A 27,644-nucleotide genomic window follows, 5' to 3' on the forward strand; every position below is an offset into this window, starting at 1 on the left:
ACTCGGTTTTTAATTGCCACGAGGACAAAAATCGCCTAAAAATCATCAGTCAAAATTAAATCGGATTATTAATTTCCGTGTGACTGGCGCAAAACATGTGCAATATGCCGTCCACCGATTTCTGCAACAAGTTGAATTCGAGAAATAGGATGTCCCACAATTAATCGAAGTGTTTCCAGTTACACCTTCGAAATGTGTCGCGCAATGCGCGCCTTCAATGAAGCTAGGATTGCAATCGGAACACTGAACACAACATCTTTCGGATAGCCCCAGAGCAAGAAGTCGCAGGGGTTAAGATCAGATGATCGGGTCGGCCAGGCTCTAGGGAAATGGCGGCTGATAATTTCCGAAACAGCGCTTCAGATGCTGCTTAACTGGATTTGTGATGTACGGAGGTGCTCTGTGTTGCGTAAAACTGATTCCATCCACACATCCACGCAGTTGGAGAGCTGGAACGACGTGGTTCCGCAGAACACACTCAAAGCGCTTACCAGTGACGTTACAGGTAACAGTATCGGGAGCACCTGCCGTAATATGGACGACAGGGCTAAAAAAGTTGAAGATGTTCGGAAGGACAGGCTGGGCTTCACTTTTACCAACGCTCCTGTAAGAACGAGCTGGCGCATTCGCGTTTTGTCTCCCACACCTCAGAAGTGTAAACGTTCTGCGGCACTATAGGATTTGCGTCACGGCACATAAGCATGGTTGTGCTGCCATAAACAATTCTAACAATTCTAGAAGTGCATTTGGAATGCTTCGTTTCCCGGGAGATTCGGAGGGAGAGAAGAGAGAATGGACTGTTAACTGTTGTCGCGAAAACTAGGATCCCCTGACGAATCTCACAGTCATGCATTGAAAGTAAATAATGTGGCTTATGAAAAGCTGCTCGACTATGAAATCCGAGTTTTCTCACCTCCCACATAACTGTCATAGTACTTGCTTTGAGTCCTCATGCAATTTGTAATTCCTGTGTGATGGTCTGGATAGATGTCTATTACACATTTACGGCCCTCTTCTACATCTACATCCATACTGCGCAAGCCACCTCACGGTGTGTGGCGGAGGGTACCCTGAGTACCTCTATCGGTTCTCCCTTCTATTCCAGTCTCGTATTGTACGTGGAAAGAAGGATTGTCGGTATGCTTCTGTGTGGGCTCTAATCTCTCTGATTTTATCCTCATGGTCTCTTCGCGAGATATACGTAGGAGGGAGCAATATACTGCTTGACTCTTCGGTGAAGGTATGTTCTCGAAACTTTAACAAAAGCCCATACCGGGCTATTGAGCGTCTCTCCTGCAGAGTCTTCCACTGGACTCTATCATCTCCGTAACGCTTTCGCGATTACTAAATGATCCTGTAACGAAGCGCGCTGCTCTCCGTTGGATCTTCTCTATCTCTTCTATGAACCCTATCTGGTACGGATCCCACACTGCTGAGCAGTATTCAAGCAGTGGGCGAACAAGCGTACTGTAACCTACTTCCTTTGTTGTCGGATTGCATTTCCTTAGTATTCTTCCAATGAATCTTAGTCTGGCATCTGCTTTACCGACGATCAACTTTACATGATCATTCCATTTGAAATCACTCCTAATGCGTACTCCCAGATAATTTATGGAATTCACTGCTTCCAGTTGCTGACCTGCAATTTTGTAGCTAAATGATAAGGGATCTTTCTTTCTATGTATTCGCAGCACATTACACTTGTCTACATTGAGATTGAATTGCCAATCCCTGCACCACGAGTCAATTCGTTGCAGATCCTCCTGCGTTTCAGTACATTTTTCCATTATTACAACCTCTCGATACACCACAGCAAATGTCGGCGGTCTCAGTCAGTCAACAGACAAGGTCGGCCTGTACGCTTTTGTGCTGTACGTGTCCGTTCACGTTTCCACTTGACTATCACGTCGGAAACAGTGGACCTAGGGATGTTTAGGAGTGTGGAAATCTCGCGTACGGACGTACGACACAAGTCACATGCAGTCACCTGAACACGTTCGAAGTCCGTGAGTTCCGCGGAGCGCCCCATTCTGCTCTCTCACGATGTCTAATGACTACTGAGGTCGCTGATATGGAGTACCTGGCAGTAGGTGGCAGCACAACGCACCTAATATGAAAAACGTATGTTTTTGGGAGTCAGCCTACTTCTGATCATATACTGTATGATTAGATATTTCTGACATCAACAAGCTAGCAGCCTACGTATCCCCCTTAGAGCAAAAATTGAAAGGAAAACGATACACGTTTACGCTGGCGACAACCACATCGCTAACAATGGTAGCAGCACGTGAGAGACGAAATAAGAAGTGTCCGACGGGGCCGTCGTTCGTTTTCGGTACATACCGAATTTGTCTGGATCACTTCCTGTCGAATTCCTTTTTTTTAATTTTCTTTTCATTTCTGCCAGCGTCCTCGACCTAGCAGTTGTAGTGTCAAAACTGTGTGCTGATGCTAAACGTTGTAGTTTCTGTTGGCAGCGCCGAGCGCCGATTACGTCAGCGTTTCCCCTCACACCTCTCCGTCCACCGCAAAAAGATCATTCTTGTCATTTAGATTTTTGTTCATAAGCTTCAGCAACTGTTTGTCAACAATATGGATGTGAAGAAATGGCTCACTAGTTGTGTTAAAAATAATTTTTTGACGTATCTAACGCGCTATTTCTTCACATCCGAAATGTTGTTATTGCAGTCACACCGCCATCCCTCCAGTGGAAACGGACTTCTTTTCTTGCCGTATGCACTTGGTTCACACTGTAAAAGAGAACCACTGAACGTGATGAAAGCTCAAAAAGTAGTAACACTCCTTCACACAGGGAAAGTAAAATTATGTTTATAATATAATAAAACAATGGAATAGATGATAATAAAATGTTGAAGTGCGTGGCTTTTTAAAATGTGTTGAATTAATGAGATTAATTTTTCGGCATGAATGACAAGCACAATAAGCTGAGATATGCCTGGAAATAAGTTCGTGTTAGTTCATATTATTTTGCAGGGCGAAGTAGTTTCTTTCTCCGCTGTAGGTTTGTGCTTACCCTTCTTTATAATGCTACGTTTGGTCGCCGTGTTCACCTTTGAAGTCTTGACCGTGTTCCCATTAAGCTTATCGAGTCTGCGTAATTTTCCAAAGTACACAGGTGGGCTTCAGTTTTTGTAATTATCGTACTATTTGAAATAACAACTCACACGACCTTCCTGTTAATAAAACATTACTGTATTTTTCTAAACGGTGCATATATGAAATACATACTCCTCACCTAGTCATAGCGACCCCAAAATGGCGGTCTACAGTTACTCACTAAAAATGGCGTGCTTCTCCCTCGTTCACAAGCTGAGCGCGAATCCTTCCTTCCACCCACTGGTGCCAGAAAAAATCTTCTGTTTTTTAACAACTGAAAGCCAAAAAATAAATGACGGTAGGCATAGGCTCTATGATGGGCTACCGCTTCATCTTCTTTGTCTTTAAAGAAGACGAAAACATAAAGGAAATGCAAAAGGCTTATCGCATGTTCTTCTGCAATTTCAGAAGAGCAATTTGAAATATATACTGAAAAGTGCGAAAAAATATACAATAAAAAATGTCGGTTTCGATATTTTCTTTTTGATATTGATATATAGATATATTTTGCGATAAAATGTTGGAGATATAGCGGGTGATCAAAAAGTCAGCATAAATTTGAAAACTTAATAAACCACGGAATAATGTAGATAGACATGTAAAAATTGACACACATGATTGGGATGACATGGGGTTTTATTAGAACCAAAAGAAAAACCCCATATTGCTAGACGCGTGAAAGATCTCTTGCGCGCGTCGTTTGGTGATGATCGTGTGCTCAGCCGCCACTTTCGTCACGCTTGGCCTCCCAGGTCCCCAGACCTCAGTCCGTGCGATTATTGGCTTTGGGGTTACCTGAAGTCGCAAGTGTATCGTGATCGACCGACATCTCTAGGGGTGCTGAAACACAACATCCGACGCCAACGCCTCATCGTAACTCCGTACAGGCTTTACAGTGCTGTTCACAACATTATTCCTCGACTACAGCTGTTGATGAGGAATGATGGTAGACATATTGAGCATTTCCTGTAAAGAATATCATCTTTGCTTTGCCTTACTTTGTTACGCTAATTATTGTTATTCTGATCAGATGAAGCGCCATTTGTCGGACATTTTTTGAACGTTTGTAGTTTTTGGTTCTAATAAAACAAAGTCATTCCAAGCATGTGTGTCAATTTGTACCTCTCTATCTACATTATTCCGTTATTTATTCAGTTTTCAAATTTATATTGACTTTTTGATGACCCGGTATATCGATACCTTTAGTGGAAAATATCGCTGTATCAATATTTTATCATCTGTCGCACCCTGTATTATGTACAGTACCGAGCCTTAAGACACTCGCAGTCACTTTGTGGCAAAAGGGATACAGCCTTTGTCGTATCTCTTACGCGATGTTTGACTGTTACCGCCTAAAACTGTTAGATTATTAGCCGTACTTAAAAACACGCATGCAGGGAACGGACAGTACGCTGTGTAAAATACGTGCAAACTAGGGGTGGTGCCATTCTGTAACGCAACTGTTGTTCGTGGACTAACAACATGAAACGACCGTAAACATAAGGTGGGGCGAGTCTTGCACATAACACTACACCTCATAGGGCACCGCACACGTCAACTGTACATTGTTATTTTTGCAGTGCTGTACCGATTCTTGTCACGCTTTTGTTCCTGCATTCTAACTTCTAGGCGCTGTTATTAAAATAGTGCTGATCGCTTTTTCCAGCTGGTATGCTGTTGTGGTCTTCAGTGCAGAGACTGGTTTCATGCAACTCTCCATGCTACTCTATCCTGTGCAAGCTTCTTCATCTCCCAGTACCTACTGCAGCCTACATCCTTCTGAATATGTTTAGTGTATTCATCTCTCGGTCTCCCTCTACGATTTTTACCCTCCACACTGCCCTCCAATACTAAATTGGTGATCCCTTGATACCCTCAGAGCATGTCCTACCAACCGATCCCTTCTTCTGGTCAAGTTGTGCAACAAACTTCTCTTCTCCCCAATCCTATTCAATACTTCCTCATTAGTTATGCCATCTACCCAACTATTTTTCAGCATTCTTCTGTAGCGTGACAGTTCCAAATTTTCTATTCTCTTCTTGTCTAAGTTATTTATCTTCCATATATCACTCTCATACATGTCTACACTCCATACAAATACTTTCAGAAACGACTTCCTGACACTTAAATCTATACTTGATGTCAACAAATTTCTCTTCTTCGGAAACGCTTTCTTCCCATTACCAGTCTACATTTGATATCATCTCTACTTAGACCATCGTCAGTTATTTTGCTCCCCAAATAGCAAAACTGCTTTACTACTTTAAGTGTCTCATTTCCTAATCTAACTCCATCAGCATCACCCGACTTAATTCGACTACATTCCATTATCCTCGTTTTGCTTTTATTGATGTTCATCTTATATCATCCTTTCAGGATACTCCATTCAGTTCAGCTGCTCTTCCAGGTTCTTTGCTGTCTTTGACAAAATTACAACGTCATCGGCGAACCTCAAGGTTTTAATTTCTTCTCCACGGATTTTAATACCTACTCTGAATTCTTCTTTTGTTTCCTTTACTGATTGCTCAATATACAGCCTGAAATACATCGGGGATAGGCTACAACCCTGTCTCACTCCCTTCCCAACCACTGCTTCCCTTTCATGCTCCTCGTCTCTTATAACTGCCATCTGATTTCTGTACGAATTGTAAATAGCATTTCGCTCCCTATATTTGACCCCTGCCACCTTCAGAATTCGAAAGAGAGCATTCCAGTCAACATTGTCAAAAGCTTTCTATAGGTGTAGAAATGCTAGAAACGTTGGTTTGCCTTTCCTTAATCTATAATCTAAGATTAGTTGTAAGGTCAGTATTGCCTCACGTGTTCCAACATTTCGACGGAATCCAAACTGATCTTCCCCGAGGTCGGCTTTTACTAGTTTTTCCATTCGTCTGTAAAGAATTCGTGTTAGTATTTTGCACCTGTGACTTATTAAACTGATTGTTCGGTAATTTTCACATATGTCAACACCTGCCTTCTTTGGGATTGGAATTCTATAATTACTCAATATTTCAAAGCAAGTCTAATTTTACGAATAAACATTGTTCGTGTTTTAAGAAAAGCTGCTTTGAAAAAGCTGATAGGCTGGTACTTTTACTCGGTTACTAGTAAAAGATGGAAAAACCTGTTAAGGGCGATACCAAACAAAATACCGAAGAACAGCGGCTATTGAGAACGAAAATCCGGTATGGGTTTTAAGCAGTCGTTTCTTCCCATCCCTGCTAGCAAAGGGAGGCCAGAAAGTTGGGATCACGAATTTACTTCAAACTCTGCACGCCTTCAGTAGGTCATTAAAGTAACATTATGTGCAAGCAGGAAGGTGCAATACCATGGTAATTCCGAGAAAATTGCGAGAGAAGGTTTACCCACTGTTATACAACTGATGTATCTGTCAGTAGGTTACAGTTATGGGCACATGATTAGCGTTCGAGCTTCATAAGACGAGCGTGTAAGAGGAGACGATTTGACTCCTGCTCAAACTTCCATTGCCGCGCGGGATTAGCCGAGCGGTCTAAGGCGCTGAAGTCATGGACTGTGCGGCTGGTCCCGGCGGAGGTTCGAGTCCTCCCTCGGGCGTGTGTGTGTGTGTGTGTGTGTGTGTGTGTGTGTGTGTGTGTGTGTGTGTCCTTAGGATAATTTATGTTAAGTAGTGCGTAAGCTTACGGACTGATAACCTTAGTAGTTAAGCCCCATAAGATTTCACACACATTTGAACATTTTTTGAGCAAACTTTCATTCATGTATCGCAAGTGTAAATTCTGTGATATTGAAAAAAATTGCACCTACACTATTCGTCCTCACTACATAAGCAACGTCTCACCGCTACACATGTTAACTATCTAATGCGGCCTGCCCCTGTGTCTGCAGCTCGAAGCGCTGAGTTGGAAAGTACAGAGCCCGCCAGAAAAATGTATACACACTTTAAGGAACGAAAATTATTACTTATGTGTTTATTTTACATACAATAATTGAGATATACGTGAAGAGTTGACAGAGCACTGAAAGACGTAAGTCGAAACAAGCCCCTGGGAATAGACAACATTCCATTAGAACTACTGACGGCCTTGGGAGAGCCAGTCCTGACAAAACTCTACCATCTGGAGAGCAAGATGTATGAGACAGGCGAAATACCCTCAGACTTCAACAAGAATATAATAATTCCAATCCCAAAGAAAGCAGGTGTTGACAGATGTGAAAATTATCGAACGATCAGTTTAATAAGTCACAGCTGCAAAATACTAACGCGAATTCTTTACAGACGAATGGAAAAACTGATAGAAGCCGACCTCGGGGAAGATCAGTTTGGATTCCGTAGAAATGTTCGAACACGTGAGGCAAAACTGACCCTACGACTTATCTTAGAAGAAAGATTAAGGAAAGGCAAAACTACGTTTCTAGCATTTGTAGACATTTAGAGAAAACTTTTGACAATGTTGACTGGAATACTCTTTCAAATTTTGAACGTGGCAGGGGTAAAATATAGGGAGCAAAATGCTATTTACAATTTATATAGAAACCAAATTGCACTTATAAGAGTTGAGGGGCATGAAAGGGAAGCAGTGGTTGGGAAGGGAGTGAGAGAGGTTGTAGCCTCTCCCCGATGTTATTCAATCTGTATATTGAGCAAGCAGTAAAGGAAACAAAAGAAAAATTCGGAGTAGGTATTAAAATCCATGAAGAAGAAATAAAAACTTTGAGGTTCGCCGATGACATTGTAATCCTGTCAGAGACAGCAACGGACTTGGAAGAGCAGTTGAATGGAATGGACAGTGTCTTGAAAGGAGGGTATAAGATGAACATCAACAAAAGAAAAACGAGGGTAATGGAATGTAGTCGAATTAAGTAGGGTGATGCTGAGGGAATTAGATTAGGAAATGACACACTTATAGTAGTAAAAGAGTTTTGCTATTTGGAGAGCAAAGTAACTGATGATGGTCGAAGTAGAGAGGATATAAAATGTAGACTGGCAATGGCAAGGAAAGCATTTCTGAAGAAGGGAAATTTGTTAACATCGAGTATGGATGTAAGTGTCAGGAAGTCGTTTCTGAAAGTATTTGTATGGAGTGTAGCCATGTGTGGAACTGAAACATGGGCGATAAATAGTTTAGACAAGAAACGAATAGATGCTTTCGAAATGTGGTGCTACAGAAGAATGCTGAAGATTAGATGGGTAGATCACATAAGTAATGAGGAAATATTGAATAGGTTTGGGGAGAAGAGAAGTTTGTGGCACAACTGGACTGAAGACCACAACAACAAAAACATTAGAAAGCGAAGAGAATATAAATTTTGAATAATGTTATCAATTTTGAAGGGGAGAATTTTGGGTAAGACTGCCACATTGCGCAGCTAGAAATGATCAGTCAGCTAATTAACTTGATCCGAGTTGAGAGAAAGACCACTCCACATCCCTGAGTCATGCATTAAGATATCAACTGATTACGCTGCTTGATTTTTATGCAAAATTCTCTGTTAACATTGCACTCTCTTTAAATCATTGTTCACTTTGTTAACTTAGTACTGTCAAGACCTATGTTATGTGTGAGGTTCACGCGAAGTTCAACTCTGCCTTTTTCAGTACATCATTGTAAAATCGTTGTGTTCGAATATTTCATAGAAATAATTACTCCGCTGTTTATCATTAGGTATTACCACATGGAGCAGTTAGAAAGACGCGAGGTAAGTAGAAATCTTGATTAGGGCCAAATAATTGTTTTACTTCAGTTGCGCATTTAATATAAAGACAAGCTGTATTCTGTTAAGTTACAGTTACCATTTGAGTTTAAGTTGGGTACCACTTTGTGGGGACACAGTTTTGCTAGTATGTAGAGTGGGAGGTACGGTTGAGCTAAATTGCAGACAGAAACAAATATCAGTTCTGTTTCACAGAGGAAAATTACACTGTAGTTCCTTCTCTACGTTGTCGCACAGATGACAAAATGGTAGATATCGAAATAGACGACAGAGGGATAGAGAAACAATTAAAATCACTCAAAAGAGGAAAGGCCGCTGGACCTGGTGGGATACAAGTTCGATTTTACACAGAGTACGCGAAGGAACTTGCCCTCTTTCTTGCAGCGGTGTACCGCAGTCTCTAGAAGAGCGTAGCGTTCCAAGGGATTGGAAAAGGGCACAGGTCATCCCTGTTTTCAGGAAGGGACGTCGAACAGATGCGCAGAACTATAGACCTATATCTGTTATGTCGATCAGTTGTGTAATTTTGGAACACGTATTATGTTCCAGTATAATGACTTTTCTGGAGACTAGAAATCTACTCTGTAGGGATGGGTTTCGAAAAAGACGATTGTGTGAAACCCAGCTCGCGCTATTCGTCCACGAGACTCAGAGGGCCATAGACACGGGTTCCCAGGTAGATGCCGTGTTTGATACGGTTTAGTAATTTTAATGGCCAGTGGTGTAGATAAAGTCCAGTGGAAGACTGTGCAAGAGAGAGGCTCAGTACCTCGGTACGGAGTTTGGTTGAAGAACATACCTTCATCGAGGAGTCAAGCTATTGCTCCCCCGTACATACATCTCGCGAAGAGACCATGAGGATAAAATCAGAGAGATTAGAGCCCACACAGAGGCATACCGACAACCTTTCTTTCCACGAACAATACGAGACTGGAATAGAAGGGATAACCGATAGAGGTACTAAAGGTACCCTCCACCGCACACCTCCAGGTGGCTTGCAGAGTATGGATGTAGATGTAGATGTAGACAATGGGAGGTTACGTAGTGAATAGTGGACATGTAGATACCAGGCCATAAAGTCTTTGCGAATTCTATTTCGTGTTCTGGACAGTAACTACGCCACACAGACAGGTGCGCCAACAATATACTCAGACGTCAGCGTTTTACAGAGGACGTTTAGTAGGGCCCGAACAAGCCGTTTGGAGTACTTGGTGAATCGCTCAACATTTTAATAGAAGCGCTGCCACAGTTGGACGCCGTTGGCAGGAGTGCGTGATCCGTGACCAAACAAAGAGTCAAGAAAGGAAGTGTTGGACTTAGAGAGACGACAGAACAGCAGGACGGAGCAACCGTGAGGGAGGCATACAGAGACCCAGGTTCATCACCATCATCGAGCCGACGTCCAACTGCTGCTTCAGTGACCACAAGGGCCATCAGTAGGCCGCTCACAGAAAGAGGACTGAGGTCATTGATATCTGAACACCAACAAGCCCCTTTGCAGTTCGTCCTGGAATCTCATTGAATTGTTTAACTTCTGATGGTTGGGATTCACAGTCATATAGTATTTCTTAAAAGACATCAAAGTCGCCGTTGACTCTACAAAATATGGATTGTTACTTTTGCATTTTCGCCCTTATGGCCATTTTCAAGTAACACTGCAAAGTTAACTAAACACAAACATACAAAAGTGAAGCACAGGGTGTATATACATCATTAAGCAAACATTTCATAAGGAAAGTAGCTCAATTATAAAAATTGGAGGTAAATGTACATTACTTACACTCTGTCAGAATATAAAACTATCTGACATGAGCACGTGTCGTCGTCAGAATGCAGCCTTTTGACTGTGAGAGTCCCACACGATCCGAGGAGTACGACACTTTTTACATACTAATATGTTGTTAAATATACAGGGTGTTACAAAAAGGTACGGCCAAACTTTCCTGAAACATTCCTCACACACAACGAAAGAAAATATGTTATGTGGACATGTGTCCGGAAACGCTTACTTTCCATGTTACAGCTCATTTTGTTACTTCTCTTCAAATCACATTAATCATGCAATGGAAACACACAGCAACAGAACGTACCAGCGTGACTTCAGACACTTTGTTACAGGAAATGTTCAAAATGTCCTCCGTTAGCGAGGATACATGCATCCACCCTCCGTCGCATGGAATCCCTGATGCGCTGGTGCAGCCCTGGAGAATGGCGTATTGTATCACAGCCGTCCACAATACGAGCACGAAGAGTCTCTACATTTGGTACCGGGGTTGCGTAGACGAGAGCTTTCAAATACCCCCATAAATGAAAGTCAAGAGGGTTGAGGTCAGGAGAGCGTGGAGGCCAAGGAATTGGTCCGCCTCTACCAATCCATCGGTCACCGAATCTGTTGTTGAGAAGCGTGCTAACTCTTCGACTGAAATGTGCAGGAGCTCCATCGTGCACGAACCACATGTTGTGTCGTACTTGTAAATGCACATGTTCTAGCAGCACAGGTAGAGTTGTTGTTGTTGTTGTTGTCTTCAGTCCTGAGACTGGTTTGATGCAGCTCTCCATGCTACTCTATCCTGTGCAAGCTGCTTCATCTCCCAGTACCTACTGCAACCTACATCCTTCTGAATCTGCTTAGTGTACTCATCTCTCGGTCTCCCTCTACGATTTTTACCCTCCACGCTGCCCTCCAATGCTAAATTTGTGATCCCTTGATGCCTCAAAACATGTCCTAACAACCGATCCCTTCTTCTAGTCAAGTTGTGCCACAAACTTCTCTTCTCCCCAATCCTATTCAATACCTCCTCATTAGTTACGTGATCTATCCACCTTATCTTCAGTATTCTTCTGTAGCACCACATTTCGAAAGCTTCTATTCTCTTCTTGTCCAAACTAGTTATCGTCCATGTTTCACTTCCATACATGGCTACACTCCAAACAAATACTTTCAGAAACGACTTCCTGATACATAAATCTATATTCGATGTTAACAAATTTCTCTTCTTCAGAAACGCTTTCGTTGCCATTACCAGTCTACATTTTATATCCTCTCTACTTCGACCATCATCAGTTATTTTACTTCCTAAATAGCAAAACTCCTTTACTACTTTAAGTGTCTCATTTCTTAATCTAATTCCCTCAGCATCACCCGATTTAATTTGACTACATTCCATTATCCTCGTTTTGCTTTTGTTAATGTTCATCTTATATCCTTCTTTCAAGACACTGTCCATTCCGTTCAACTGCTCTTCCAGGTCCTTTGCTGTCTCTGACAGAATTACAATGTCATCGGCGAACCTCAAAGTTTTTACTTCTTCTCCATGAATTTTAATACCTACTCCGAATTTTTCTTTTGTTTCCTTTACTGCTTGCTCAATATACAGATTGAATAACATCAGGGAGAGGCTACAACCCTGTCTCACTCCTTTCCCAGCCACTGCTTCCCTTTCATGCCCCTCGACTCTTATTACTGCCATCTGGTTTCTGTACAAATTATAAATAGCCTTTCGCTCCCTGTATTTTACCCCTGCCACCTTTAGAATTTGAAAAAGAGTATTCCAGTCAACATTGTCAAAAGCTTTCTCTAAGTCTACAAATGCTAGAAACGTAGGTTTGCCTTTTCTTAGTCTTTCTTCTAAGATAAGTCGTAAGGTCAGTATTGCCTCACGTGTTCCAACATTTCGACGGAATCCAAACTGATCCTCCCCGAGGTCTGCATCTACCAGTTTTTTCCATTCGTCTGTAAGAAATTCGCGTTAGCATTTTGCAGCCGTGGCTTATTAAACTGATAGTTCGGTAATTTTCACATCTGTCAGCACCTGCTTTCTTTGGGATTGGAATTATTATATTCTTCTTGAAGTCTGAGGGTATTTCGCCTGTCTCATACATCTTGCTCACCAGCTGGTAGAGTTTTGTCATGACTGGCTCTCCCAAGGCCGTCAGTAGTTCTAATGGAATGTTGTCTACTCCGGGGGCCTTGTTTCGACTCAGGTCTTTCAGTGCTCTGTCAAACTCTTCACGCAGTATCGTATCTCCCATTTCATCTTCATCTACATCCTCTTCTATTTCCATAAATTGTCCTCAAGTACATCGCCCTTGTATAAACCTTCTATATACTCCTTCCACCTTTCTGCCTTCCCTTCTTTGCTTAGAACTGGGCTGCCATCTGAGCTCTTGATATTCATACACGTGGTTCTCTTCTCTCCAAAGGTCTCTTTAATTTTCCTGTAGGCAGTATCTATCTTACCCCTAGTGAGATAAGCTTCTACATCCTTACATTTGTCCTCTAGCCATCCCTGTTTAGCCATTTTGCACTTCCTGTCGATCTCATTTTTGAGACGTTTGTATTCCTTTTTGCCTGCTTCATTTACTGCATTTTTATATTTTCTCCTTTCATCAATTAAATTCAATATTTCTTCTGTTACCCAAGGATTTCTAGCAGCCCTCGTCTTTGTACCTACTTTATCCTCTGCTGCCTTCACTACTACATCCCTCAGAGCTACCCATTCTTCTTCTACTGTATTTCTTTCACCTATTCCTGTCAATTGTTCCTTTATGCTCTCACTGAAACTCTGTACAACCTCTTGTTCTTTCTCTTTATCCAGGTCCCATCTCCTTAATTTCCCACATTTTTGCAGTTTCTTCAGTTTTAATCTACAGGTCATAACCAATAGATTGTGGTCAGAGTTCACATCTGCCCCTGGAAATGTCTTACAACTTAAAACCTGGTTCCTAAATCTCTGTCTTACCATTATATAATCTATCTGATACCTTTTAGTATCTCCAGGGTTTTTCCACGTATACAACCTTCTTTCATGATTCTTAAACCAAGTGTTAGCTATGATTAAGTTGTGCTCTGTGCAAAATTCTACTAGGCGGCTTCCTCTTTCATTTCTTAGCCCCAATCCATATTCACCTACTATGTTTCCTTCTCTGCCTTTTCCTACACTCGAATTCCAGTCACCCATTACTATTAAATTTTCGTCTCCCTTCACTATCTGAATAATTTCTTTTATTTCATCGTACATTTCTTCAATTTCTTCATCATCTGCAGAGCTAGTTGGCATATAAACTTGTACTACTGCAGTAGGTGTGGGCTTTGTATCTATCTTGGCCACAATAATGCGTTCACTATGCTGTTTGTAGTAGCTTACCCGCATTCGTATTTTCCTATTCATTATTAAACCTACTCCTGCATTACCCCTATTTGATTTTGTGTTTATAACCCTGTAGTCACCTGACCAGAAGTCTTGTTCCTCCTGCCACCGAACTTCACTAATTCCCACTATATCTAACTTTAATCTATCCATTTCCCTTTTTAAATTTTCTAACCTTCCTGCCCCATTAAGGGATCTGACATTCCACGCTCCGATCCGTAGAACGCCAGTTTTCTTTCTCCTGATAACGACATCCTCCTGAGTAGTCCCCGCCCGGAGATCCGAATGGGGGACTATTTTACCTCCGGAATATTTTACCCAAGAGGATGCCATCATCATTTAATCATACAGTAAAGCTGCATGTCCTCGGGAAAAATTACGGCTGTAGTTTCCCCTTGCTTTCAGCCGTTCGCAGTACCAGCACAGCAAGGCCGTTTTGGTTAATGTTGCAAGGCCAGATCAGTCAATCATCCAGACTGTTGCCCCTGCAACTACTGAAAAGGCTGCTGCCCCTCTTCAGGAACCACACGTTTGTCTGGCCTCTCAACAGATACCCCTCCGTTGTGGTTGCACCTACGGTACGGCCATCTGTATCGCTGAGGCACGCAAGCCTCCCCACCAACGGCAAGGTCCATGGTTCATGGGGACAGGTAGAGTATCCCGTATGAAATCATGATAACGTGCTCCATTGAGCGTAGATGGAAGAACATGGGGCCCAATCGAGACATCGCCAACAATGCCTGCCCAAACGATCACAGAAAATTGTGTCGATGACGTGATTGCACAATTGCGTGTGGATTCTCGTCAGTCCACACATGATGATTGTGAAAATTTACAATTTGATTACGTCGGAATGAAGCCTCATCCGTAAAGAGAACATTTGCACTGAAATGAGGATTGTCACTTTGTTGGATGAACCATTCGCAGAAGTGTACCCGTGGAGGCCAATAACCTGCTGATAGTGCCTGCACACGCTGTACACGGTACGGGAACACCTGGTTCTCCCGTAGCACTCTCCATACAGTGACGTGGTCAACGTTACCTTGTACAGCAGCAACTTCTCTCACGCTGACATTAGGGTTATCGTCAACTGCACGAAGAATTGCCTCGTCCATTGCAGGTGTCCTCGTCGTTCTAGGTCGTCGCGAGTCATAGGCTGGAATGTTCCGTGCTCCCTAAGACGCCGATCAGTTGCTTCGTACGTCTTCCTGTTGGGACACCTTCGTTCTGGAAATCTGTCTCGATACAAACGTACCGCACCACGGCTATTGCCCCGTGCTAATCCGTACATCAAATGGGCATCTGCCAACTCCGCATTTGTAAACATTGCACTGACTGCAAAACCACGTTCGTGATGAACGCTAACCTGTTGATGCTACGCACTGATGTGCTTGATGCTAGTACTGTAGAGCAGTGAGTCGCATGTCAACACAAGCACCGAAGTCAACATCCTTTATACATTTGATAAATACTTGTCAAACTATAAACACGTTTTTCTCAAAAACCAAGTGTTTCGGCATGGCAGTCGTCGCCCACGGTACAATTTCCATCCGATTTACTTGTTGACGTTGTAAGACGTGTATATTTTTATTGTCTATTGTCAAACCACAATTTAAGAAGGATGTTTATACGTTATTAATAGGATTAAGTAGGAATAATTAATATTTGTCGTGTTAGAAATAATTGTGGTAGCAGGGAATGTCTCCACCAAAGTATTGTTGGCAAGAGAGACCGCAAATTTATATAATTTTAAAAAGGGCAGGAGAGACTGCGTATGGATGCATTTTAAGAAAAGAGCGGGAAAGACCGTGCATTGATGCATTTTGTAATGGTAGCAGGGATTGCCTGCACCAGAAAGCATTGTTGGCAGGAAAGACCGCACTTCAGCGTTCGTATGAAGTCAGCAGTAAGCGAGAAGTGAATCGAGTCGGTAGCAGGTCTGAAGCGAGAGGTTGAGAGGAGCGGTGTGCCTGCCAGCCACCAGCTATGATTTACAAGAGATTATAAATGGGTGTACAGAGCCATCAGCTAACTATTATCATAAGGGCAACTAATGTTATTAAATTATTTTCTTTGCAAAACTCAAGACTCCTGAAAGGAAGCTTGCGCATTGTTAGTTGTAAGATTATTGTAAAAAGTAAGTCCCACTTGAACGTTTGTAAAATCATATCATTATCAGCAGTAAATATTTGAAGAAACGTTTTCAGAATATAATTAATGTTTGCCAGCAATGTTGCATTACTGATTGAAATCCATCCCAAAAACCATCAACGTAAAACTTTGAAAAATTTTATTGTTGTGAAGAAAAAGTGTAACTATGAATTACGTAACTTCAGTCAAATTAATTAACGAATAACGTCAGCTTTGCTATTAAAGAATAACGTCAGTTTTGGTACTAAATACAACCACTTATTATGACAGCCCACCAGCAGCTAATAGAGTATACTAAACCAGAGTAAGTATATTCATGTCGCAGTTCGATGTAGCAGTCAGATGGCGATCCAGTAACAGTAAAAAAGGTAAGGAACAGTTTTGGGTTATTACAGATAACGACTGAGGGCCAAGACGACGACACATTCTATGTTTCGTCTAAATAATCAGAAAATCGCTTTCAATAAGCAGCAATTAAATTTGTATGCGAAGATTGAGAAAGAGAATAAATTTCAAAGGGAAGATTTCATTTGTTGTTACTAAGCAAGAGATAGAAATCGTAAGGGAAGGTTTCATAGGTTATTGTAGAAGGGAAGATTGAGTAACACAAAAGAGACAGAGGAGACAGGAAGGTTTCAGCAGCCAATGGCGACTATGATGTCTTTTAAGAAATCATTGAATTGTCTTCAGTCATGAATCCCGCTTCCAACTGAGCCCCAATGACCACGATGACGTCTCTGGTGACGTCCCAGACTCCAGTGTGACTGTAGCCCACCATACTGCCCGACAGCCACGAGTGGTGACATGGAGTTCCGTTTCATTTCATAGCAGGAGACCTTTGGTTGTCATCTGCAACACCCCCACAGCACAGCGATACGTCGAAGATATTCTGCACCCCGATTTGTTGTCCTTGATGGCAAGCAATCCTGGGCTTGCATTCCAGCAAGATACGAGGGGCGTTTGAAAAGTCCGTGCAAACCCTTTCGATGGCACCACCAGCGCGTATCGGTGTCATAGAGTAAATATCTCTGGAGTGAGCATTCACATGCGCAGAACAGATTTTGTGTTGTCAACATACATGGCCGGCCTGGGCACGTGTTCTCGGGACGTCCTGCGTTTGTCCGTATAGCGCCCTGTGTATTCCGAATGTCACTACACCCCTAGTACAGACAGATTCTTTTCGTACGTGTCGTGGATTATTTTTACATGTTGCGCAGACATTTTAACAGTATCCATTTTATACCCGGAATAAACCAGCTACGTAACTTTTAAGGGCAAGTTATATTACATCCTGCTTCTTTGCGACAGGTGTCACAGTTCAGATGCACTCGATTTTTGGTAGTTTTCGGTATGATACGGCACTTTATAGTATTACAGAGCCCGACGTATATTTTTGCAATGATAGTCTCGCAAAACGACTTAACAGTACGCTATTACTTTTGCAAGTGTCCGAAAAACACCGAATTTGCCACACATTACTGATTATATCCCTGGTAATTCGTCCTTTTTCCTGCTATGTCTGCGTATTTATTTTCTCGTTCTTGCGACCTACCTAAGCACAGTTTTTCTGACTGGTGACATTTTGAAGTATTTATTTAACGCATTTTACATACTTGCTCCCAGTTTATTAAATAAATAGTAGACTGAGTAATCTATATACATAATCGACAAGTCACTGATAAATGTATGGAGGATAGTATTTGCTGAAACATCTAACCATTCCCTTTTCTGTTCTACCAGCAAATTTACGAGAGGAAGCGATTGTAAGCTTTTGTACGAACCGTAATGTCTATTATATAGTCATAAAATCGTAGAAAAATAGGTCTACAGAATCAGGCCTTAATTATAATGCGTCTCGAAATTTTTAAACGTATACAGTGTCTCTTCCTAATATGATAACTATAATCAGATCTACATAGTATGCACCCATGAAAAGTTACTATTCCTCCTTTCACATATTTTTCTTTGCATCCTAGCAACAACAGTAATTCACTATTAGTATTACACTATCAACAAACGGTGAAACACAAGAAAACAGATCTTGATATTATAAACTTCAAACGCTGCAGAAAGCACACACGCACAGCGAAGTCCCGAAAACACGTGACAATCCTGGTTTAATGTTGACAACATGAGCAGAACGCAATGCTCACTCCAGAGATATTTACTCTATGATAGAGGTCATGATTAGTTAGTAGCATTTTTGGAAAGGACGCACACCAAGTTTCAGCCATATTGGTCTATTTCTTTCCGTTTGGCATTCGTGTGAATCGAGGAAGTCGAGTGATTGTCAAAAAAATTGACGAAAAATTCGCGTAGTGATTAAACATTACTTTATGAAATGCAAAAGGAGACTAAAGAGAAGCTTAGCAAACATTGCGGTGATCAGAACAGTTTATAAGTGGTTTCAAAATTTTCAGAGTGGCCATAAGGTACAAGTGACGCTGAACGTTCTGGACGCCCTGTGGAGGTTACGACTCCAGAAACCATTGATAAAATCCGTGATATGGTGATGGATGACAGACAACAATTTAAACAATGGGTTACCAAGGGAGAATCTGCTCCAAAAAAACGGCGAAGACCACTCTTTCGGCCGATAAGGTTTTGGCGACTGTCTTTTGGGTTTCGTAAGGGATAATCCTCATCGACTATGTGGAAAAGGGTAAAACTATTACAGGTGCATATTATTCATCGTTATTGGACCGTTAGAAAACCGAGCTGCAAGAAGAACGCCGGCGATTGAATCGCAAAAAAGTCCTTTCCCAACACAATGCACCAGCACACACCTCAGCAGCTGTGATCGCAAAATTAATGGAAATAGGATTCCAACTCGTTTCACATCCCCCCTATTCTCCAGACTTGGCTCCCTCAGAGTACTATTTGTTTCCCAGTCTGAAGAAATGGCTGGCGGGACAAACATTTTATTCAAACGAGGAGGTGATTGCAGCAAGTAATAGCTATTTTGCAGACTTGGACAGTTCCTATTCTTCGGAAGGGATCAACAAACTAGAACAGCGTCGGACGAAGTGTGGAAGTCTAAAAGGAGACTACGTCGAAAAAAAAAAAATTAGCCCAAACACGTCAATAGTTTTTATTTTTGCACGGACTTTTCAAACGCCCTTCGTTATACCCGCCCGCACACCACGAGAGTTTCTGCTTCTCGTCTTCATGCTTGCTAAACCCTACATTGACCAGCAAGGTCGCCGGATGTTTCTCCAGTTGAAGACGTTTGAGGAGTTATGGACAGGGCTCTCCAAACATCTGAGGACTTTGACTATCTAACTCGCCCACTGGACTGAATGTGACACGACATGCCTCATGAGAAATCCAACAACTCTTCTAATCAGCGCCAAGCCCAATAGCTGCTTCCGTATGTACCAGAGATTTGCCACCGTGTTATTCACTTACTCAATTCGTGAAGCTCTTTCCCTTGAATAAATTATTCACTTTTCCTGAAAGTATAATCATTTATTTGTCTGCACGTGTCCATCATATCTGCCGATTCCGTCTCAAAAGAGCAAAAGGCCGCTGGACCTGATGGGATACCAGTTCGATTTTACACAGAGTACGCCAAGGAACTTGCCACCCTTCTTGCAGCGGTGTACCGTAGGTCTCTAGAAGAGCGAAGCGTTCCAAAGGACTGGAAAAGAGCACAGGTCATCCCCGTTTTCAAGAAGGGACGTCGAACAGATGTGCAGAACTATAGACCTATATCTCTAACGTCGATCAGTTGTAGAATTTTGGAACACGTATTATGTTCGAGTATAATGACTTTTCTGGAGACTAGAAATCTACTCTGTAGGAATCAGCATGGGTTTCGAAAAAGACGATCGTGTGAAACCCAGCTCGCGCTATTCGTCCACGAGACTCAGAGGGCCTTAGACACGGGTTCACAGGTAGATGCCGTGTTTCTTGACTTCCGCAAGGCGTTCGATACAGTTCCCCACAGTCGTTTAATGAACAAAGTAAGAGCATACAGAGTATCAGACCAATTGTGTGATTGGATTGAAGAGTTCCTAGATAACAGAATGCAGCATGTCATTCTCAATGGAGGGAAGTCTTCCGAAGTAAGAGTGATTTCAGGTGTGCCGCAGGGGAGTGTCATAGGACCGTTGCTATTCACAATATACATAAATGACCTGGTGGATGACATCGGAAGTTCACTGAGGCTTTTTGCAGATGATGCTGTGGTGTATCGAGAGGTTGCAACAATGGAAAATTGTACTGAAACGCAGCAGGATCTGCAACGAATTGGCGCATGGTGCAAGGAATGGCAATTGAATCTCAATGTAGACAAGTGTAATGTGCTGCGAATACACTGAAAGAAAGGTCCCTTATCATTTAGCTACAATATAGCAGGTCAGCAACTGGAAGCAGCTAATTCCATAAATTATCTGGGTGTGCTCATTAGGAGTGATTTAAAATGGAATGATAATATAAAGTTGATCGTCGGTAAAGCAGATGCCAGACTGAAATTCATTGGTAGAATCCTAAGGGAATGCATTCCGAAAACAAAGGAAGTAGGCTACAGTACGCTTGTTCGGCCACTGCTCGAATACTGCTCACAGGTGAGTGATCCGTACCAGATAGGGTTGATAGAAGAGTGACAGAAGATCCAACTAAGGGCAGCGGACTTCGTTACAGGTTCATTTAGTAATCGCGAAAGCGTTACGGAGATGACAGATAAACTCCAGTGGAAGACTCGGCAGGAGAGACGCTCAGTAGCTCGGTACGGGCATTTGTTGAAGTTGCGAGAACATACCTTCACCGAGGAGTCAAGCAGTATATTGCTCCCTCCTACGTATATCTCGCGAAGAGACCGTGAGGATACAATCAGGGAGATTAGAGCCCACACAGAAGCATACCGACAATCCTTCTTTCCGCGAACAATACCATACTGGGATAGAAGGGAGAACTGATAGAGGTACTCAAGGTACCCTCTGCCACACACCGTCAGGTGGCTTGCGGAGTATGGATGTAGATGTAGATTTGGATTATTGCTTGAAGTTCCGTAGTTTTATTTCTTTTCTTAGAGTGTGTGTGGACGTGAATAACAAAGATATAAAATGTTAAAACGTTTGTGTTATGTATAAAACATTAAGACTTTTCATGTAAAAATTCGGAGGCATTACTTTTCAGCACACCCTCGAAGTTTAGTCAAGTTGTGTAGGTTTCACAACTAATTGGGCACGAGCTATGTCTGCTGTTCATACAGTAGATGCCTAGTCGCCAAAGCTGATTGAGCTGCTTCCTTGTTTCGGTGAACACATTACAGCATACACAGAGATCTACATCTCCATCTACATCTACATGGGGTCTGCAAATCACATTTAAGTGCCTGGCAGAGGGTTCATCGAACCACCTTTACAATTCTCTATTATTCCAATCTCGTATAGCACGCGGAAAGAATGGACACCTATGTTTCCGTACGAGCTCTGATTTCCCTTATTTTATCGTGGTGATCGTTCCTCCCTATGTAGGTCGGTGTCAACAAAATATTGTCCCAGGAGAAAGTTGGTGATTGGAATTTCGTGAGAATATTCCGTCGCAATGAAAAACTCCTTTCTTTTAATGATTTCCAGCCCATATCCTGTATCATTTCAGTGACTCTATCCCATATTTCGCGATAATACAAAACGTGCTGACTTTCCTTGAACTTTTTCGATGTACTCCGTCAGTGCTATCTGGTAAGGATCCCACACCGCGCAGCAGTAGTCTAAAAGAGGACGGACAAGCGTAGTGTAGTAGGTCTGTTACATTTTCTATGTGTCCTGCCGATAAAACGCAGTCTTTGGTTAGCCTTCCCCACAACATTTGCTATGTGTTCCTTCCAATTTAAGTTGTTGGTAATTGTAATGCCTAGGTATTTAGCTGAATTTACGGCATTTAGAATTTATTGATTTATCGTGTAACCGAATTTTAACGAGTTCCTTTTAGCACTCATGTGGATGACCTCACACTTTTCGTAGGATCAACTGCCACTTTTCGCACCATTCAGATATTTTTTTCTAAATCATTTGCAGTTTTTTTGATCTTCTGATGATGACTTTATTAGTCGATAAACGACAGCGTCTACTGCAAACAACCGAAGACGGCTGCTTAGATTGTCTCCCAAATCGTTCATGTAGATAAGGAACAGCAAAGGGCCTATAACACTACATTGGGTTGAAATGGCTCTGAGCACTAAGGGACTTAACATCTGGGGTCATCAGTCCCCTAGAACTTAGAACTACTTAAACCTAACTAACCTAAGGACATCACACACATCCATGCCCAAGGCAGGATTCGAACCAGCGACCGTAGCGGTCCCGCGGTTCTTGACTGTAGCGCCTAGAACCGCTCGGCCACTCCGACCGGCACTACATTTGGGAACGCCTGAAATCACTTCTGTTTTACTCGATGACTTTCCGTCAATTACTACGAACTGTGACCTCTCTCACAGGAAATCACAAATCCAGTCACATAACTGAGACCATATTCCCTAAGCACCCAATTCCACTATGAGCCGCTTGTACAGTGTCAAAAGCCTTCCGGAAATCCAGAAATACGGAATCGATCTGAAATTCCTTGTGAAAAGCACTCAAAACTTCGTGTGAATAAAGAGCTAGTTGTGTTTTACAGGACCTATGTTTTCTAAACCCAAGTTGACTGTGTGACAACAGATCGTTTTCTTCTAGGTAATTCATAATGTTCAAACACAATATATGTTCTAAAATCCTGCTGCATATCGACGTTAACGATATAGGCCTGTAATTTTGTGGATTACTCCTACTACCTTTCTTGAATATTGGTGTGACCTGTCCAACTTTCCAGTCTTTGGGTACGGATCTTTCGTCGAGCGAACGGTTGTATATGATTGTTAAGTATTGAGCTAATGCATCAGCATACTCCGAAAGGAACCTAACTGGGATACAGTGTGGACCAGAAGACTTGGCTTTAGTTGGCCTAAGTGATTTAAGTTGCTTCACTACTCCGAGGATGCTCTTGTAGTTACAGTTTGGGCGAGTGTCCCAAAAAGCTCTTGACGATGCACTTAAAATCGCCAACTTCATTAAAGCAAGGCCTAAAAACACGACTATTGGTGTTCACCGTCATAAAATGGGCAGCGACCATAACATCTTTAATTCACTGAGAAATTCGGTGACTGTCGAGGCGTAAAGTATTGTCAGGATTTAACTTACGAGTGGACAGTGTGGTAGAAAATTTGCAAGGTCCTACTTAGTGTGTGATCGATGAAAAGAGGTTCACACGGTTGCCATATTTGGTGTATGTTTTCGGTGCTCTCAGCATTCTCGGCTTAACTCTGAAGGGCAACGACATTCATAAATTTTTGTGCAAGACAAAGTAGAAGCAATCATGAGACTTCAATGATTGGCTCAGAAAGTGGAACAAGGTTCCTTCGACGAGTTTTCACTCTTAGATGATTTTCTGGAGGCCAATGAAATTGATAAAACAGCTGCAGCCATACCAGATCTCTTCAAAACTTTGACCTACGGTAATTTAAAATCATATATTTCCCTAAATTTTATTCAGATATCTAAATAGGCCTAATGTAAATACTAAGTCCTTCAAAAACTGAATTTCTCAAACTTATAGATTTTTAAAACTAATAATTAATAGGGCAGTATATAAGCGTTTTCATGTTTCTTTTAGGAATTACTTCCCTAGAGCTGAGGGCGAAATTCAGCAAATCAAAAATCACTTTGAAGAACATTGTCATCAAGCGATAAAGAGTCTTTAGTTGAAATATCACGTAAACAGACTCTAAAATAGTTTTCTGAAACAGCACAATTGGTCTCTTTTTGGATGAGTACCATTACTTTTGGAAAAAATAAGTACATGAATAGATTGAAAGTAGACAGTGATCTGAGACTAAAATTAACAGTTTTAATCGAAGTATCGAGTCTCTCGTGGGGGACAATAACTACTAAAAATTCCTTTGAGTTATTTTTCACCCTGAGCACTAGATTTCGAGTTTTTACATATGATTCTGACAGCTAAGTGAATAGAAAAAAATTGATATTTTTCAGTCTTTCTTGTACAGTATCTTTTATTAATTAGGCCAACTGACAAGTGCATGTGATATATGTGTGTGTGTTTATATATTGTATATTTAGTCAATAGTTCTCTAAGCTTTTTTTCTTTTACAAAATAGTCTGCAGAGCTAAAAAGACTGGGAACGGCTACTGTATACTTTTCCAAGTCGAATACAACAGGCGATAGCGATGTGGTTAACATTTTTTTAATCTCTCATACAGAGTAACATCTCAGTGTCCATTAAATAACTCGGCGACGTAAACAAAATTGACAATTACGTCCAGCACGACAAAACACTAAATATACACAATGACCAGGGACGCCCACAGGGTTTCATGTCAGTAGGGGCAAAACATTTTTCCTCGTACATGTCATTTATTTATTTTGTGGCCATTGTTATCAGCTCATAATATTCTACTATTACTTTCAGCAGTGCACTCTGAGTACCTGGTCATTGTTTTAAACATAAACAAACTGACAGCATTCTTATAGCAAACTAGTTTCCATATTCCTAGATTTTAAGTTTTCCCATACTTTGCGCTGTTTTTTGTTGGCCCGTAGTAAACCCTATTTCCTGAATTAACTGTCTTCCTGGCGTTAAAAATTTCATATCGATGACATTCCGCACATTTTGCTATTTTGAAAAGCTACGGCAAGCTTCAACATTTCAGTTCCAAACACCGATAAATTTTTTCATTGTTCTAGTTCATTTGATAACTGACTAAATGATTTAATCATTTTTGCGTCATTTTATCGAATTTTCGGATAATTTTTGTGACAACTTGCGGGCTTTTTAGATAACAAAAATCCGGACCCTGCGCTTAGAGGTCATTTTTCATGTTCGTAAATGAATTCTCATCAAGTGCAGCTGCCCCCACTGATCTTACCCTACGGGCGCCCCTGGTAATGATATAATAAACACGCTAGATAGCTGACAGTTTCTCAGGAATATGTAATTTCACATTTGGTGCTGCAGAATGTAAAAGACAAGAAATCAACATGCACTTCTTGCCAAATATGATGGATCAGTAACGAGAAATGAAGAAAAATACGTGGTTGTTTTTTCACCCACTTTCTAGTCGAACGTAGTGACGTCTCGAAAAATCCATCAGTCAGTCGGCGAATAGCCCCTCTATTCCGCGCGGAGGTTTCACTAACAGAGCAAAAATGCCTGAGTGCGAGAGGTGGCAGCGCAGTGCTTCGCTTCCCTGCACTTCGGAATTTGTCGCGGGCTAGCGATAGAAGCAACGTTGGTGCGGAAAGGGAGCTGATTTACGAAACAGGCGAACGCGGCATTTAGTTCACACGGAGATACACGAGCCGACTGCGCACCGGACGGAAGGCAATAAATGGCGAGAAAAGAGTTGCATAGCCCCGTGTCACTTCCGCCGCCCGATATTCGCGCGGGAAAATTTCTCGCGGGCTCACGCGCCGGCCTGTCAAACGTCAACACGGAACCTCGCGCGATGTTTCCTCGGTGGGAGTCGGCGGTAGACTAAACGCAGCCTCCTGCTACCACTGCGCGCCCGAGTCTACCCCCACCACTGCTCCTCACCCCCACCAACGCGCCGCGCAGCTCGCCCGGGCGAGTCCCCGGGAAAATGCGCGGACGCGGGAAGCGAGCATCCCGCCATCTCTGGGTCACCGCTCGAACTGCTAGCACCAGCGACGCCGCTAGCGGAACGAGTCGGAACTACGTGCGCTGCTGTGAATGCGTCGCCCTGTTAAAAGCATTCGCTGCGCCCTTTGTTTGCTTTTCTCTTCACTTCCTAGCCCCGTCTTTTGCTTCCTTTTACAGACGCGTCCCGCCGCATCCCCAAGGATATTCCCTTCCGTAATCACGTGCGCTTCTAAGCGCTCCTTTTAACTCCTGTTCCACGCCAATTTCGCTAATGCGTACGGGCGGAAGCACTTTAGAAAAAGTTTTTAGGGCTCCGCGCGGCGACAATGGAGAAATAACGAAACCGACGCTCGCATGCAGATCTGCTGACGTCAGAATCACTTCTGCCGCAGGCGTAGGCACATTCCTCTCCACATCTGCTTCTTCGTTCACACCAACAATCCACTCTAAAGCCGTCGGCACACGGAACGTGCTGTCGAACGTTAACGTGGAGCGTGCCAAGTTCAACGTGCTGCTGAACGCTCGGGAGCGATGCGACTTGTGCACACGTGGGCCGCAACGTGGCATACGCGATCGCAACGCACTCCAGCGGCAGTCGCGGGATGTTTCTAGTTCGTAAATCACACTGTTTACCCAACGGGCGCGCGTAAAATTCCCACGTTAGCTCTATTGAAACGCACATTTCCTCCATCGTCCACGAAAAGGAAAGTACCACATCCAATCAATAAGGACACAGGCTTATAAAAGTTCCATTACAATCAGTGTGGTACAAGTTTGGATTACTCCTCCGCATCAGATTAACATTATTTCATCATTCACACATTTTAGTAAAACTCAAAGGTCAGTATAAATAAATTATGAATAATCCGCCTCGATTGCGAAAATTCCCGGTGTTTACCCAGGTTTCAACGTGGATAACCACGCCTTCTTCAGAACAAAATAAAAAACAGCTTGCCTAAATGGGCATAGTCAATTTCTAAAATGAACACCCACAACGGCAGGTCCCCATAAAATTTATTAACATTACACGGTACATCCGTACCAAGTCAATAACACTACTTAACTGTGTGTGCTGCCTCGCCCCAGTGGAGAGCCTGAGACCCATCGCACGTTGGCTGGGGCGAGGCAGCACACACAGTTAAGTAGTGTTATTGACTTGGTACGGATGTACCGTGTAATGCTAATTAATTTTATGGGGACCTGCCGTTGTGGGTGTTCATTTTATAAATTGACTATGCCCATTTAGGCAAGCTGCTTTTTATTTTGTTCTGAAGAAGGCGTGGTTATCCACATTGAAACCTGGGTAAACACCGGGAATTTTCGCAATCGAGGCGGATTATTCATAATTTATTTAGATAAATACGATTGCTGACGCGCTGCAATGCTGAAAGTTCCAAGGTCAGTCTTACTTGGTCACTGTTACTACCCAGTAGCAGAATCTCTGCAACATGTCGGGTGACCAGACGTCCCGAATAATCCACACATGTCCTCCTTTCTTAGCTCTTTGATGGGGGCCGGGCAGATTTTTACAGTGTCCGGCTTTTACGCAAAGTTGAGCGTAATTCGTCCCGTTCTATTGCTCTTTTCTTAAATACTTTAACTATTAGCACACTCTTCGTGATAAACACCGACGAAAGCGGTAGTAGGTGGCACCTGTATAGTCGATGCTATCGTTCTTTGTCGGTCGGAGTGGCCGAGCGGTTCTAGGCGTTACAGTCTGGAACCGCGCGACCGCTATGGTCGCAGGTTCGAATCCTGCCTCGGGCATGGATGTGTGCGCTGTCCTTAGGTTAGTTAGGTTTAACTAGTTCTGTTCTAGGGGACTGATAACCTCGGCAGTTAAGTCCCATAGTGCTCAGAGCAATTTGAACCTT

The 27,644-nt window shown here is 42.5% G+C and overlaps 1 protein-coding gene across 1 annotated transcript in view; it reads right to left on the reverse strand.

Annotated features, from left to right (window-relative positions):
* The window catches only part of LOC126295059 (voltage-gated potassium channel subunit beta-2-like), a 1,105,917-nt gene extending 1,080,367 nt beyond the window's left edge, over positions 1-25,550 (reverse strand). Inside the window, exon 1 of the mRNA XM_049987306.1 lies at positions 25,222-25,550. The gene's annotated coding sequence lies outside the window, so the exon portion shown is untranslated. The remainder of the gene's footprint in view (positions 1-25,221) is intronic.
* Between the last annotated feature and the right edge of the window lie 2,094 nt (positions 25,551-27,644).

The sequence above is a fragment of the Schistocerca gregaria genome, chromosome 11, assembly GCF_023897955.1.
Source record: "Schistocerca gregaria isolate iqSchGreg1 chromosome 11, iqSchGreg1.2, whole genome shotgun sequence".
Lineage (NCBI taxonomy): Eukaryota > Metazoa > Arthropoda > Insecta > Orthoptera > Acrididae > Schistocerca > Schistocerca gregaria.